The sequence below is a fragment of the Oncorhynchus mykiss genome, chromosome 4, assembly GCF_057628025.1.
Source record: "Oncorhynchus mykiss isolate SJ-2025 chromosome 4, ASM5762802v1, whole genome shotgun sequence".
Classification (NCBI taxonomy): domain Eukaryota; kingdom Metazoa; phylum Chordata; class Actinopteri; order Salmoniformes; family Salmonidae; genus Oncorhynchus; species Oncorhynchus mykiss.
In genome coordinates, this window is record NC_143025.1 from 56,227,060 (window position 1) to 56,241,083 (window position 14,024).

At 43.8% G+C, this 14,024-nt stretch overlaps 1 protein-coding gene and 1 long non-coding RNA gene across 2 annotated transcripts in view; both read left to right on the forward strand.

Moving 5' to 3' along the window:
• The window catches only part of LOC149984078 (uncharacterized), a 466,287-nt gene that overhangs the window by 107,176 nt on the left and 345,087 nt on the right, over positions 1–14,024 (forward strand). The gene's annotated exons all lie outside the window — the stretch shown is intronic.
• ppce (Prolyl endopeptidase) overlaps positions 1–14,024 on the forward strand; it is a 50,234-nt gene that overhangs the window by 35,665 nt on the left and 545 nt on the right.

The following is a 14,024-nucleotide window of genomic DNA, read 5'->3' on the forward strand; positions in this document are numbered from 1 at the left end:
AATTCCAGACCTGCCAACATGCACTAATTTTGCCTACCAACTACGCAATTTTGCCTACCAACTACGCTCTGTCCATTTATGCAGGTATGCGATCCGAGATAAAAGTACGCAGAAATTAATAGGGCCTGATTTTTTATTTTAAGAAAAAATAAATCCGCTGAGTAAATCTAACATCCCAATTCTCGAGCTGCAACACACAGACATGTACGGAGTTTGTGTCAACGGACATGGAGATTAATACATCATTATTGGACGTAGCTACCCCGTCTGCCCCGCCTCCTGTTTGATGTGATGCTGAGTTTGCCGACTGTCAGCTGTGCGTAAACACATGGACAAATCCCTTTTCGACTCCGTGTGTTGTGGAAAGGTTGTTGTTTAATTGTTTCAAGCTAACATTAGCGAACATAAGATGGACATTCAGTGGGCTCTAAAGTGCCAGCAGTTCACTTGCATTTGCTAGTGAACGAAATGAAATGCAAATATGGTCGCATTTGTGTAAGTGTGATATACATTTAATTCTGCGTCCCATTAGTTGTATTTTCCACGTAACATTACAACGATCACGCAACCTGATAGACTGTAACTGTAGTTGTGAACCACGTCACAAAAAGCATTACAAAAGTATAATAAAAAATACGTTGGGAGTTTAGAAGACTGTGTGATGGAGAATGAATGAGTGTCCGGTATTAGCTATAGAAGCAATGCTTCTAAAATGCCTTTGCACTAGATTTGAGATTTTATCCATTTCAAAAATTCTGAAATTATGAATGCACTGCAAAGAAATACAATAGGCACCTTTACATAGGCTGAAACACCGGACTCTTCCAGCGAACAGCGTTCAGATTCCCTTTGCGGTAGTCTACTGAACAGCGTTCAGATTCCCTTTGCGCTAGCCTACTGAACAGCGTTCAGATTCCCCTTGCGGTAGTCTACTGAACAGCATTCAGATTCCCTTTGCGCTAGCCTACTGAACAGCGTTCAGATTCCCTTTGCGGTAGTCTACTGAACAGCATTCAGATTCCCTTTGCGGTAGTCTACTGAACAGCGTTCAGATTCCCTTTGCGCTAGCCTACTGAACAGCGTTCAGATTCCCTTTGCGCTAGCCTACTGAACAGCGTTCAGATTCCCTTTGCGCTAGCCTACTGAACAGCGTTCAGATTCCCTTTGCGCTAGTCTACTGAACAGCGTTCAGATTCCCTTTGCGCTAGCCTACTGAACAGCGTTCAGATTCCCTTTGCGGTAGTCTACTGAACAGCGTTCAGATTCCCTTTGCGCTAGCCTACTGAACAGCGTTCAGATTCCCTTTGCGCTAGCCTACTGAACAGCGTTCAGATTCCCTTTGCGCTAGCCTACTGAACAGCGTTCAGATTCCCTTTGCGCTAGCCTACTGAACAGCGTTCAGATTCCCTTTGCGCTAGCCTACTGAACAGCGTTCAGATTCCCTTTGCGCTAGCCTACTGAACAGCGTTCAGATTCCCTTTGCGCTAGCCTACTGAACAGCGTTCAGATTCCCTTTGCGCTAGCCTACTGAACAGCGTTCAGATTCCCTTTGCGCTAGCCTACTGAACAGCGTTCAGAGTCCCTTTGCGCTAGCCTACTTAAGCTCTGTGTAGCCAGTTTGCTGTCTGTGTCGATGCAATCATTTGTTTTTGTTTTTATGTTTTCAAAATGATTTTGTTTTTAGTGTTGATTAGGAACCGTGTCTAAAAAGACAATACTTGTGAGCTGGCCCTAGTGATTGGCCCTAGTGATTGGCCCTGTTTGAGAGGTGACAAGCGTTCCTCTACTATAGAGACTTGGGGGCATGTGCTAAGAAAAATGTTATAGATAATTATCTCCATTCTACACTGTACATGTAATATAATAAACATACAGGCAATCTGTGCTACTTCCACAAAACATATATTTATTTGAAATGTTCTGTAGTCTTTTATTAATGTTTTGTAAATACCTTTTCAGAGGACTGAACCAGGTGTGATCCAAAATGTTTGTCTAAGCACATGTGCTGATGAAAAACAAGTTCGCATAGGTCCCATGCAATAACAAAATGAGCAGCTAATTTAGCAAATCATTGTTATTGCAGCCAGTCAGTAAAGCGATGTCAGACGATGAGAGTGAGGGAACTGAGAGAAACAGACAGAGCAGCAGCAGTAACCCCGAACCCTACAAAGTAGAGTGCATGTGTCTCAAAGTTCCTTCCTCGATACCAGGAGAAGTGGTCATGCTTAATGCAATCCAAGCTATCATATCATGCATATTGTACTTTGTGCAAGTATGATGTTGACATTAGTCATCAAGGAAGCTCAGGTAAGTGCTTACATATAAGGATGCTAAATTATTTGATCCTAAGATATACAGTTGAAGTCGGAAGTTTACATACACTTAGGTTGGAGTTATTAAAACTCATTTTTCAACCACTCCACACATTTCTTGTTGACAAACTATACAGTCGTGGCCAAAAGTTTTGAGAATGACACAAATATTCATTTTCACAAAGTCTGCTGTCTCAGTTTGTATGATGGCAATTTGCATATACTCCAGAATGTTATGAAGAGTGATCAGATGAATTGCAATTAATTGCAAAGTCCCTCTTTGCCATGCGAAGAATCCCCCCCAAAAAAATTCCACTGCATTTCAGCCCTGCCACAAAAGGACCAGCTGACATTATGTCAGTGATTCCCTCGTTAACACAGGTGTGATTGTTGATTAGGACAAGGCTGGAGATCACTCAGTCATGCTGATTGAGTTCAAATAACAGACTGGAAGCTTCAAAATGAGGGTTGTGCTTAGGATCATTGTTCTTCCTCTGTCAACCATGGTAAACACGTGCCGTCATCATTGCTTTGCACAGAAAGGACTTCACAGGCAAGGATATTGGTGCCAGTAGGATTGCACTTAAATCAACCATTTATCAGATCATCAAGAACTTCAAGGAGAGCGATTCAATTGTTGTGAAGGCGGCTTCAGGGTGCCCAAGAAAGTCCAGCAAGCGCCAGGACCGTCTCCTAAAGTTGATTCGGCTGCGGGATTGGGGCACCACCAGTACAGTACAAAAATATCAGTCTGTCAGGGACAGACTGATATTCTGCAAAAGGTACAGGGATTGGACTGCTGAGGACTGATGTAAAGTCATTTTCTCTGATGAATCCCCTTTCCGATTGTTTGGGGCATCCGGAAAAAAGCTTGTCCGGAGAGGACAAGGTGAGTGCTACCATCAGTCCTGTGTAATGCCAACAATGAAGCATCCTGAGACCATTCATGTGTGGAGTTGCTTCTCAGCCTCAGGGAGTGGGCTCACTCACAATTTTGCCTAAGAACACAGCCATGAATAAAGAATGGTGCCAACTTTTCCTCCGAGAGCAACTTCTCCCAACCATCCAGGAACAGTTTGGTGACGAACAATGCCTTTTCCAGCATGATGGAGCACCTTGCCATAAGGCAAAAGTGATAACTAAGTGGCTCTGGGAACAAAACATCAATATTTTGGGTCCATGGCCAGGAAACTCCCCACACCTTAATCCCATTGAGATCGTGTGGTCAATCCTCAAGAGGCGGGTGGACAAACAAAAAGCCACAAATTCTGACAAACTCCAAGCATTGATTATGCAAGTATGGGCTGCCTTCAGTCAGGATGTGGCCCAGAAGTTAATTGACAGCATGCCAGGGTGGATTGCAGAGGTCTTGAAAAATAACTTTTTGCCATGACTCTAGTTTTGGCAAGTCTGTTAGGACATCTACTTTGTGTATGACACAAGTAATTTTTCCAACAATTGTTTACAGACAGATTATTTCACTTATAATTCACTGTATCACAATTCCAGTGCGTCTGAAGTTAAAATACACTAAGATGACTGTGCCTTTAAACAGTTTGGAAAATTCCAGAAAAGTATGTCATGGGTTTAGAAGCTTCTGATAGGCTAATTGACATAATTTGAGTCAATTGGAGGTGTACCTGTGGATGTATTTCAAGGCCTACCTTCAACCTCAGTGCATCTTTGCTTGATATCACAGGGAAATCAGTCAAGACCTCAGAAAAAAATGGTAGACCTCCACAAGTCTGCTTCTTCCTTGACAGCAAATTCCAAATGCCTGAAGGTACCACGTTCATCTGTACAAACAATAGTACGCAAGTATAAACACCATGGGACCACACAGCCGTCATACCGCTCAGGAAGGAGACGCGTTCTGTCTCCTAGAGATGTGCGTACTTTGGTTTCGAAAAGTGCAAATCAATCCCAGAACAACAGCAAAGGACCTTGTTAAGATGCTGGAGGAAACGGTTACAAAAGTATCGATATCCACAGTAATACGAGTCCTATATCGACATAACCTGAAAGGCCGCTCAGCAAGGAAGAAGCCACGGCTCTAAAACCGCCATAAAAAAGCCAGACTACGGTTTGCTACTGCACATGGGGACAAAGATCGTACTTTTTGGAGAAATGTCCTTTGGTCTGATCGAACTGAAAATAGAGCTGTTTGGCCATAATGACCATCGTTATGTTTAGAGGAAAAGGGGGATGCTCGCAAGCCAAAGAACACCATCCAAACCGTCAAATATGGGTTGGCAGCATCATGTTGTGGGGGTGCATTGCTGCAGGAGAGTCTGGTGCACTTCACAAAATAGTTGACAGTTGATTTCTTCAAACCAAGCTGCTTACCTATTGCAGATTGTCTTCCCAGCCTGGTGCAGGTCTACAATTTTGTTTCTGGTGTCCTTTGACAGCTCTTTGGTCTTGGCCATAGTGGAGTTTGGAGTGTGACTGTTTGAGGTTGTGGACAGGTGTCTTCTATACTGATAACAAGTTCAAACAGGTGCCATTAATACAGGTAACGAGTGGAGGACAGAGGAGCCTCTTAAAGAAGAAGTTACAGGTCTGTGAGAGGCAGAAATCTTGCTTGTTTGTAGGTGACCAAATACTTATTTTCCACCATAATTTGCAAATAAATTCATTAAAAATCCTACAATGTGATTTTCTGGATTTTTTTTCTCATTTTGTCTGTCATAGTTGAAGTGTACCTATGATGAAAATTACAGGCCTCTCTCATCTTTTTAAGTGGGAGAACTTGCACAATTGGTGGCTGACTAAAGACTTGTTTGCCCCACTGTATACACTGCTCAATACATTTCACATGCTGTTGTGCAAATGGAATAGACTACAGGTGGAAATTATAGGCAATTAGCAAGACACCCCCAATAAAGGAGTGGTTCTGCAGGTGGCGACCACAGACCACTTCTCAGTTCCTATGCTTCCTGGCTGATGTTTTGGTCACTTTTGAATGCTGGTGGTGCTTTCACTCTAGTGGTATCATGAGACAGAGTCTACAACCCACACAAGTGGCTCAGGTAGTGCAGCTCATCCAGGATGGTACATCAATGCGAGCTGTGGCAAGAAGCTTTGCTGTGTCTGTCAGCGTAGTGTCCAGAGCATGGAGGCGCTACCAGGAGACAGGCCAGTACATCAGGAGACGTGGAGGAGGCCGTAGGAGGGCAACAACCCAGCAGCAGGACCGCTACCTCCGCCTTTGTGCAAGGAGGAGCAGGAGGAGCACTGCCAGAGCCCTGCAAAATGACCTCCAGCAGGCCACAAATGTGCATGTGTCTGCTCAAACGGTCAGAAACAGACTCCATGAGGGTGGTATGAGGGCCCGACGTCCACAGGTGGGGGTTGTGCTTACAGCCCAACACCGTGCAGGACGTTTGGCATTTGCCAGAGAACACCAAAATTGGCAAATTCACCACTGGCGCCCTGTGCTCTTCACAGATTAAAGTAGGTTCACACTGAGCACGTGACAGACGTGACAGAGTCTGGAGACGCCGTGGAGAACGTTCTGCTGCCTGCAACATCCTCCAGCATGACCGGTTTGGCGGTGGGTCAGTCATGGTGTGGGGTGGCATTTCTTTGGGGGGGGGCGCACAGCCCTCCATGTGCTCGCCAGAGGTAGCCTGACTGCCATTAGGTACCGAGATGAGATCCTCAGACCCCTTGTGAGACCATATGCTGGTGCGGTTGACCCTGGGTTCCTCCTAATGCAAGACCATGCTAGACCTCATGTGACTGGAGAGTGTCAGCAGTTCCTGCAAGAGGAAGGCATTGATGCTATGGACTGGCCCGCCCTTTCCCCAGACCTGAATCCAATTGAGCACATCTGGGACATCATGTCTCGCTCCATCCACCAACGCACCACAGACTGTCCAGGAGTTGGCGGATGCTTTAGTCCAGGTCTGGGAGGAGATCCCTCAGGAGATCATCCACCACCTCATCAGGAGCATGCCGAGGCGTTGTAGGGAGGTCATACAGGCACGTGGAGGCCACACACACTACTGAGCCTCATTTTGACTTGTTTTAAGGGCATTACATCAAAGTTGGATCAGCCTGTAGTGTGGTTTTCCACTTTAATTTTGAGTGTCACTCCAAATCCAGACCTCCATGGGTTGATAAATTTGATTTCCATTGATCATTTTTGTGTGATTTTGTTGTCAGCACATTCAACTATGTAAAGAAAAAAGTATTTAATAAGAATATTTCATTCATTCAGATCTAGGATGTGTTATTTTAGTGTTCCCTTTATTTTTTTGAGCAGTGTATATATTTGTAGTTATGACAATTACAACGATACTGAATGAATAATGAACACTTTTATTTTAACTTAATATAATGCATAAATAAAATCAATTTAGTCTCAAATAAATAATGAAACATGTTCAATTTGGTTTAAATAATGCAAAAACACAGTGTTGGAGAAGAAAGTAAAAGTGCAATATTTGCCATGTAAAAAAGCCAACGTTTGAGTTCCTTGCTCAGAACATGAGAACATATGAAAGCTGGTGGTTCCTTTTAACATGAGTCTTCAATATTCCCAGTTAAGAAGTTTTAGGTTGTAGTCATTATAGGAATTATAGGATTATTTCTCTCTATACCATTTGTATTTCGTATATCTTTGACTATTGGATGTTCTTGTAGACACTATAGTATTGCCAGCCTAATCTCTGGAGTTGATAGGTTTGAAGTCATAAACAGCGCTGTGCTTCAGGCATTGCGAAGAGCTGCTGGCAAAAGCAGGAAAGTGCTGTTTGAATGAATGCTTACAAGCCTGCTGCTGCCTACCACTGCTCAGTTAGACTGCTCTATCAAATATCAAATCATAGACTTAATTATAATATAATAAACACACAGAAATACGAGCCTTAGGTCATTAATATGGTCAAATCCGGAAACTATCATCTCGAATATAATATAATAATATATATAATATAATAAGAATAAGAATATAGTCATATAATTTCGAAAACAAAACATTTCTTAAATTTAAACATTTATTCTTCCAGTGAAATACGGAACCGTTACGTATTTTATCGAATGGGTGGCAACCCTGAATCTAAATATTGCTATTACATTGCACAACCTTAAATGTAATGTCATAATTATGTAAAATTCTGGCAAATTAATTACGGTCTTTGTTAGGAAGAAATGGTCTTCACACAGTTCGCAACGAGCCAGGCGGCCCAAACTGCTGCATATATCCTGACTCTGCTTGCACTGGAACGCAAGAGAAGTGACACAATTTCTCTACTTAATATTGCCTGCTAACATGAATTTATTTTAACTGAATATGCAGGTTTAAGAAAGGCATTGATGTTCATTGTTAGGCTTCATTGGTGCAACGAAAGTGCTTTTTTCGCGAATGTGCTTTTGTTAAATCACCCGTTTGGCGAAGTAGGCTGTGATTCGATGATAAATTAACAGGCACCGCATTGATTATATGCAACGCAGGACAAGCTAGTTAAACTAGCAATATCATCAACCATGTGTAGTCAACTAGTGATTATGTTAAGATTCATTGTTTTTTATAAGATAAGTTTAATGCTAGCTAGCAACTTACCTTGGCTCCTTGCTGCACTCGCGTAACAGGTGGTCAGCCTGCCACGCAGTCTCCTTGTGAATTGCAGTGTAATCGGCCATAATCGGCGTCCAAAAATTCAGATTACCGATTGTTATGAAAAAATGTTATTAACCCTTATTAATCAGCCATGCCGACCTCTAATCCAAACTGAGCAATGAATCACAGAGGCAATGAAGAGGTGTCCTTTCAGCCTGGCTACCGATGGCAGTACCGACATGGAGGATGTCAAAATGTATCCGATTGTAGTACGGCTCTTCGATGCAAGTATTGGCAAGGTAGTAGTGTTATTGCTTAAGCTATGTGAATCGAGAGAGTCACAAGAAGAGCTATATTTGACATAATTGACACTGAAATGAAGAAGAGGAGCATTCTGTGATTCAATTGTGTGAGTTTTGCAGTGGATAATGTCATGCAAGGTCTGGGAAAAGGAGTGACAGCATTTCTAAAGACCAGAAATGAAAATGTGTACTTGGTTGGTTGTGCCTGCCATTTGATACACATAGCTGCAGAGAGTGTGTCGAGGCAGCTCGGTGTTAATACTGAAGACTTTCTTGTAAACCATATTTTACTATCTTGACAAGAGTAGCAAGAGGAAGACTTCTCTGCGTGACCTACAGATCCTATGTGACACTGATGACAGGAATATTTTGAAGCTGGTATCTACTAGATATTTGTCCCTTGGCCAGTGTATCAACCGCCTTCTGCAGCAATGGGATCCTCTCACTGTTCTTTGCCGATGAGGTATCGGGAAACAAGACCACTGTGCCCCCAAGCTCCACCACAACAGCCACATCCTCGTCCTCACTTGAGCCCTCTGCTAGGCAGCCCAAGAGTTTTTCCTCCTCCTCCACCACCACATTGCCTATACCACTGCTCAAGCCCCCAGCTGACTCTACGAAGCCCCCACCTGGCTCCTCCGAGCCCCCATCTGGCTCCTCCAAGCCCTCACCTGGTGCCTCCGAGCCCCCATCTGGCTCCTCCAAGCCCTCACCTGGTGCCTCCACGGGCTCCTCCGAGCCCTCACCTGGATCCTCCAAGCCCTCACCTGGCTCCTCTGGAAGCAGTCAACTTTAAAGATTCAACTGCAGAAACTAGTGTTGTCCGTCTGCAAGCCAGACACTGTTACTACCATGATGGCAGAAACGAGTAGTGGTGTCAAGCCTACACTCTACCTGGAGAGACAAAACCAGCTTCCTGACAAGGAGCTGTCCATTGGCCAGGACACCCCCACCTACATAGGAAGCCAAGGCAAGCTGGATCTGCAGACCTTCTATCTTGATGTCAGAAACTTATTTTCTTCTGCAGCAGACTACATGTTGCTGACATTTCCATTTGGAGATGTGCTCCTCCAGCATGCAGTGGTCGCTGACATTGCCAGCAGGCAGACTGCCAAGTTCTCATCCCGTAACTTGTTCATGGCTCTCTTTCCCTGCGTTGTTCCTGAGCGTAACCTCTGTTGATCTGGTGGAAGATGAGTTTAGACTCTATCAGGCAACAACCTTTTAAGCAGAGTCTGGTCAACATGCGTACGGAACAGGCCTGGAGAGAAATTGGCACAATGAAAAGGGGGAGCAGCCTGGTCTACTTCCACCTTCCGGCTGTGATGCTGGGGATATTGGTCATACTGCGAATGAATATTCAGTCTCGTTTCCAAGAACAAAACCCAGTACAGAGCCTCCCTCAGTACAGACATGCTGAGTGCCCTCGTTACCAAGGTTTCAATGATTGCCAGAGGTACCGTTTTCCACAGAAAAGTCTACCCTGATGCCCTGCTGCGTAAGGCTCAATCTGCTAACTACCAGGCAAATCTGTCTAGGAAACGACTTCCTGAACATGTAAAGGTGTCCATAAGATTTGTTCTCACCCCCTGTTTCCTGTCATAGCTTTTGGGTTTTTATTATGGAGAACATGTTTATATGATACTGATGCTCTGCTTCAAACATTTGTTCTTATCATATCAGAGTTTTTTTTTAAAGTTATCGTGGATAAGACGTTTGTACATTTTGTGCCTAAATAACTTGTGTTAATAAACTAACGTGTGTTTAATAAAATAAAAAACTACAAGAATAAAGGCCCTTTGTGTGTTCTTTCTAATTACATATTGTGAGTGACTTTTACCATATGTGCAAATGGAATGCTGTCAAGAAAGAAAGTATTCCAACCATTTATAGACTTGATTTGGTACAATTCTATATTTGCGATCAGACTCACAAACAGCGGGGGGAAAGAAAACCCAAATTTGGCGAGTGCTAAATCTCTAATTTGCCACGCGCGTCTGATACTCTAAAAAGTTGGACAGGGTTGGCAGGTCTGAAATTCTGATTCCTGAACTTCACACACTCACCCGTTCTGTCTCTCTCTGTGTGTGTGTGTGTCTTTCTTTCCTTCTTTAGCGGGCATGCTGGCCAACAAGCAGAACTGCTTCACAGACTTCCAGTGTGCAGCAGAGTACCTCATCAAGGAGGGCTACTCATCCCCCTCCAAACTCACCATCAATGGAGGGTCCAACGGGGGCCTGCTCGTAGGTAGGGCCCGCAATGATAGCATCACTATTGTTTGTTGCTGATGCGTTTAGACAGTGAGCTCACGCCCAGTCTGAAAACTAACCCTGGCACTACCCTAACCTGTTGAGATCTTCCTCACCTGTGTGTGTGCATGTCTCTTGCTGCCTGCTAACCTTTTTGGTGCCTGTCAAACTTCTCACCTGTGTGTGTGTCTGTCAATCCCTTTCTGTCCCCCAGCGGCGTGTGTGAACCAGAGGCCGGAGCTGTTTGGCTGTGCCGTGGCCCAGGTGGGCGTCATGGACATGCTCAAGTTCCACAAGTTCACTATTGGCCACGCCTGGACCACCGACTTCGGCTGCTGCGATGTCAAGGAACAGTTTGACTGGCTCATCAAGTGAGTGCTCCTCCTCGCTCAAAACCATTCATCTTGGGGCGACAGGGGAATTAGGTTTGCAAAAGGCTATCATATCATGCAATTATACCATTCATAAATTGGTGTGTACCAAACATTAGGAACACCTTCGTAATATTGAGTTTTACCCCCCCATGCCCTCAGAACAGCCTCAGTTTGTCTAGGCATGGACTCTACAGGGTGTCAAAATTGTTCTACAGGGATGCGGTCCCATGTTGGCTCCAATGGTTCCCACCATTGTGTCACTTTGGCTGGATGTCCTTTGGGTGGTGGACCGTTCTTGATACAAACGGGAAACTGTTGAGCATGGAAAAACCTGGTCAGTGTTGCAGTTATTGACACAAACCGGCTGCCATACCCCGTTCCAAGGCACTTAAATCTTTTGTCTTGCCCATTCACCCTCTGAATGGCACACATACAATCCATGTCTCAATTGTCTAACGGCTTAAAAATCCTTCTTTAACCGGTCTCCTCCCCTTCATCTAAACTGATTTAAGTGGATTTAACCTGTCTGGGAACGGGGTTCCGCTGGCGCCAACAGCCAGTGAAAATGCAGGGCGCCAAATTCAAACAACAGAAATCTCACAAATCAAATTTCTCAAATATACAAGTATTAGGCACCATTTTAAAGATACAATTCTCGTTAATCCAGCCACAGTGTCTGATTTCAAAAACGCTTTACAGCGAAAGCTCCACAAACGATTATGTTAGGTCACCACCAAGTCACAGAAAAACACAGCCATTTTTCCAACCAAAGAGAGGAGTCACAAAAAGCAGAAATATAGATAAAATGAATCACTAACCTTTGATGATCTTCATCAGATGACACTCATAGGACTTCATGTTACACAATACATGTATGTTTTGTTCGATAAAGTGCATATTTATATCCAAAAATCTAATTTTACATTGGCATGTTATGTTCAGTAGTTCCAAAACATGCGGTGATTTTGCAGAAAGCCACATCAATTCACAGAAATACTCATAATAAACATTGATAATAGATACAACTATTATACATGGAACTTAAGATAAACTTCTCCTTAATGCAACCGCTGTGTCAGATTTTTTTTAAACTTTACAGAAAAAGCACACCATGCAATAATCTGAGTACGGCGCTCAGAGGCCAAACCAGCCAAAGAACTATCCGCCATGTTGTATAGTCAACAGAAGTCAGAAATAGCATTATAAATATTCACTTACCTTTGATGATCTTCATCAGAATGCACTCCCAGGAATCTCAGCTCCACAATAAATGTTTGATTTGTTCGATAAAGTTAATAATTTATGTCCATATACCTCCTTTTGTTAGGGCGTTTGGTAAACAAATCCAAACGCGCGTGCAAGTCCAGCGGAAAGGTCGGACGAAAAGTCCAAAATGTTACATTACTGGTCGTAGAAACATATCAAACGAAGTATAGAATCAATCTTTAGGATGTTTTTAACATAAATCTTCAATAATGTCCCAACTGGAGAATTTCTTTGTCTGTAGGAAAGCAATGGAACGCAAGCTACCTCTCATGTGAATGCGCTTGACCAACTCATGGCTCTCTGGCAGACCTCTGACTCATTCCCCTCTCCTTCCCCCCTCCTTCACAGTAGAAGCCTGAAACAATGTTCTAAAGACTGTTGACATCTAGTGGAAGCCTTAGGAAGTGCAAGATGACCAATATCCCACTGTATCTTCAATAGGGGCTGAGTTGAAAAACTACAAACCTCAGATTTCCCACTTCCTGGTTGGATTTTTTCTCAGGTTTTTGCCTGCCATATGAGTTCTGTTATACTCACAGACATCATTCAAACCATTTTAGAAACTTCAGTGTTTTCTATCCAATCCTCCTAATAATATGCATATATTAGCATCTGGGACTGAGTAGCAGGTATTTTACTCTGGGCACGCTTTTCATCCAAAAGTGAAAATGCTGCCCCCTATCTCAATGAAGTTAACAAGTTTTAATAGCTTTAAACTGGTTTGACCTGTTTTCACCAGTCTGTCAGGGAAAGAGCAGGTGTTCTTAATGTTTTGTATACTCAGTGTATAATCTCACAATAGGGGTTGTCATGTGTTAGTGTGAAAATGTTTGTGCAGTCTCAGTTACTTTGTCCTTGATAAAGTTTATCTGGGTGTATTTTAGCTCAAAAATAGAATCAAGCACACTGTCTTTTTATGGGTATAATTTTTCCTCATTGGTCAGGAACCCCTGTTTTTCTGACATAACCTTCTAATCATACATGATACATCGTTGAAATGTACCTTTGGCCAAGCCAATCAAATTTTTTTTCAGATATGTTGTTCTGTTCACATCCCTATTTTTTGCCTGTTAAATGATGGTCACCCACATGTAAATGTGCATTGACTTTGACCAATGCCCCAATTCCCTTTTCTGTCCCCTGATGTCTCTCTCCGCTCCCGCCAGATACTCCCCGCTGCACAACATCCACGTTCCCGAGGGCGAAGGTGTCCAGTACCCCTCAGTCCTCCTCCTCACAGGTGACCACGATGACCGCGTTGTCCCCCTGCACTCCCTCAAGTATATCGCCACACTGCAGCACGTGGTGGGCCGCTGGGCGGGCCAGAGTAACCCGTTGTTCATCCACGTGGACACCAAGTCGGGCCACGGTGCCGGCAAGCCCACCAGCAAGGTCATCCAGGAGGTGGCCGACACATATGCATTCATCGCCCGCTGCCTCAACATCTCCTGGGTCAAATGAGGTGGTGGAAGACCTCCGACACATACGCCTTCATCGCCCACTGCCTCAACATCTCCTGGGTCAAATGAGGTCCATGGAGCGCTGTGGTTCTAGTTCCCCCTTCTCTCTTTCTTTGTGGAACTCTTCCTGAAAGTATCTTTCTTATTTCACTGGTTGTCTTGTTGTCTTTATCACTAAGTTTTTATTCAACTGTTCCCTCCTCTCATCCTCTTTCTTTGTATATCTCTGACTTGAGCTGTAACCAATGTCAACACACTTGAACCTGTGTTTCTGGTCTGTTTCTCTCCCGCTCTGTTTCACAAATATGTATTAACCACCCCTCACTTCATACATGCTAATTTTCTATGTCCTCTTTCTCTTGTCTCTCCCCTCACTTTCCCCCTCTCCACGCTTGTGCTTGTTTTGGGGATGCACACCAGGACAGCAGAAGTATACAATTACCGCCCTGTCTCCATCCCTCATCCTTCTGTCCCCAGTACCCTACCCCGCAGGCG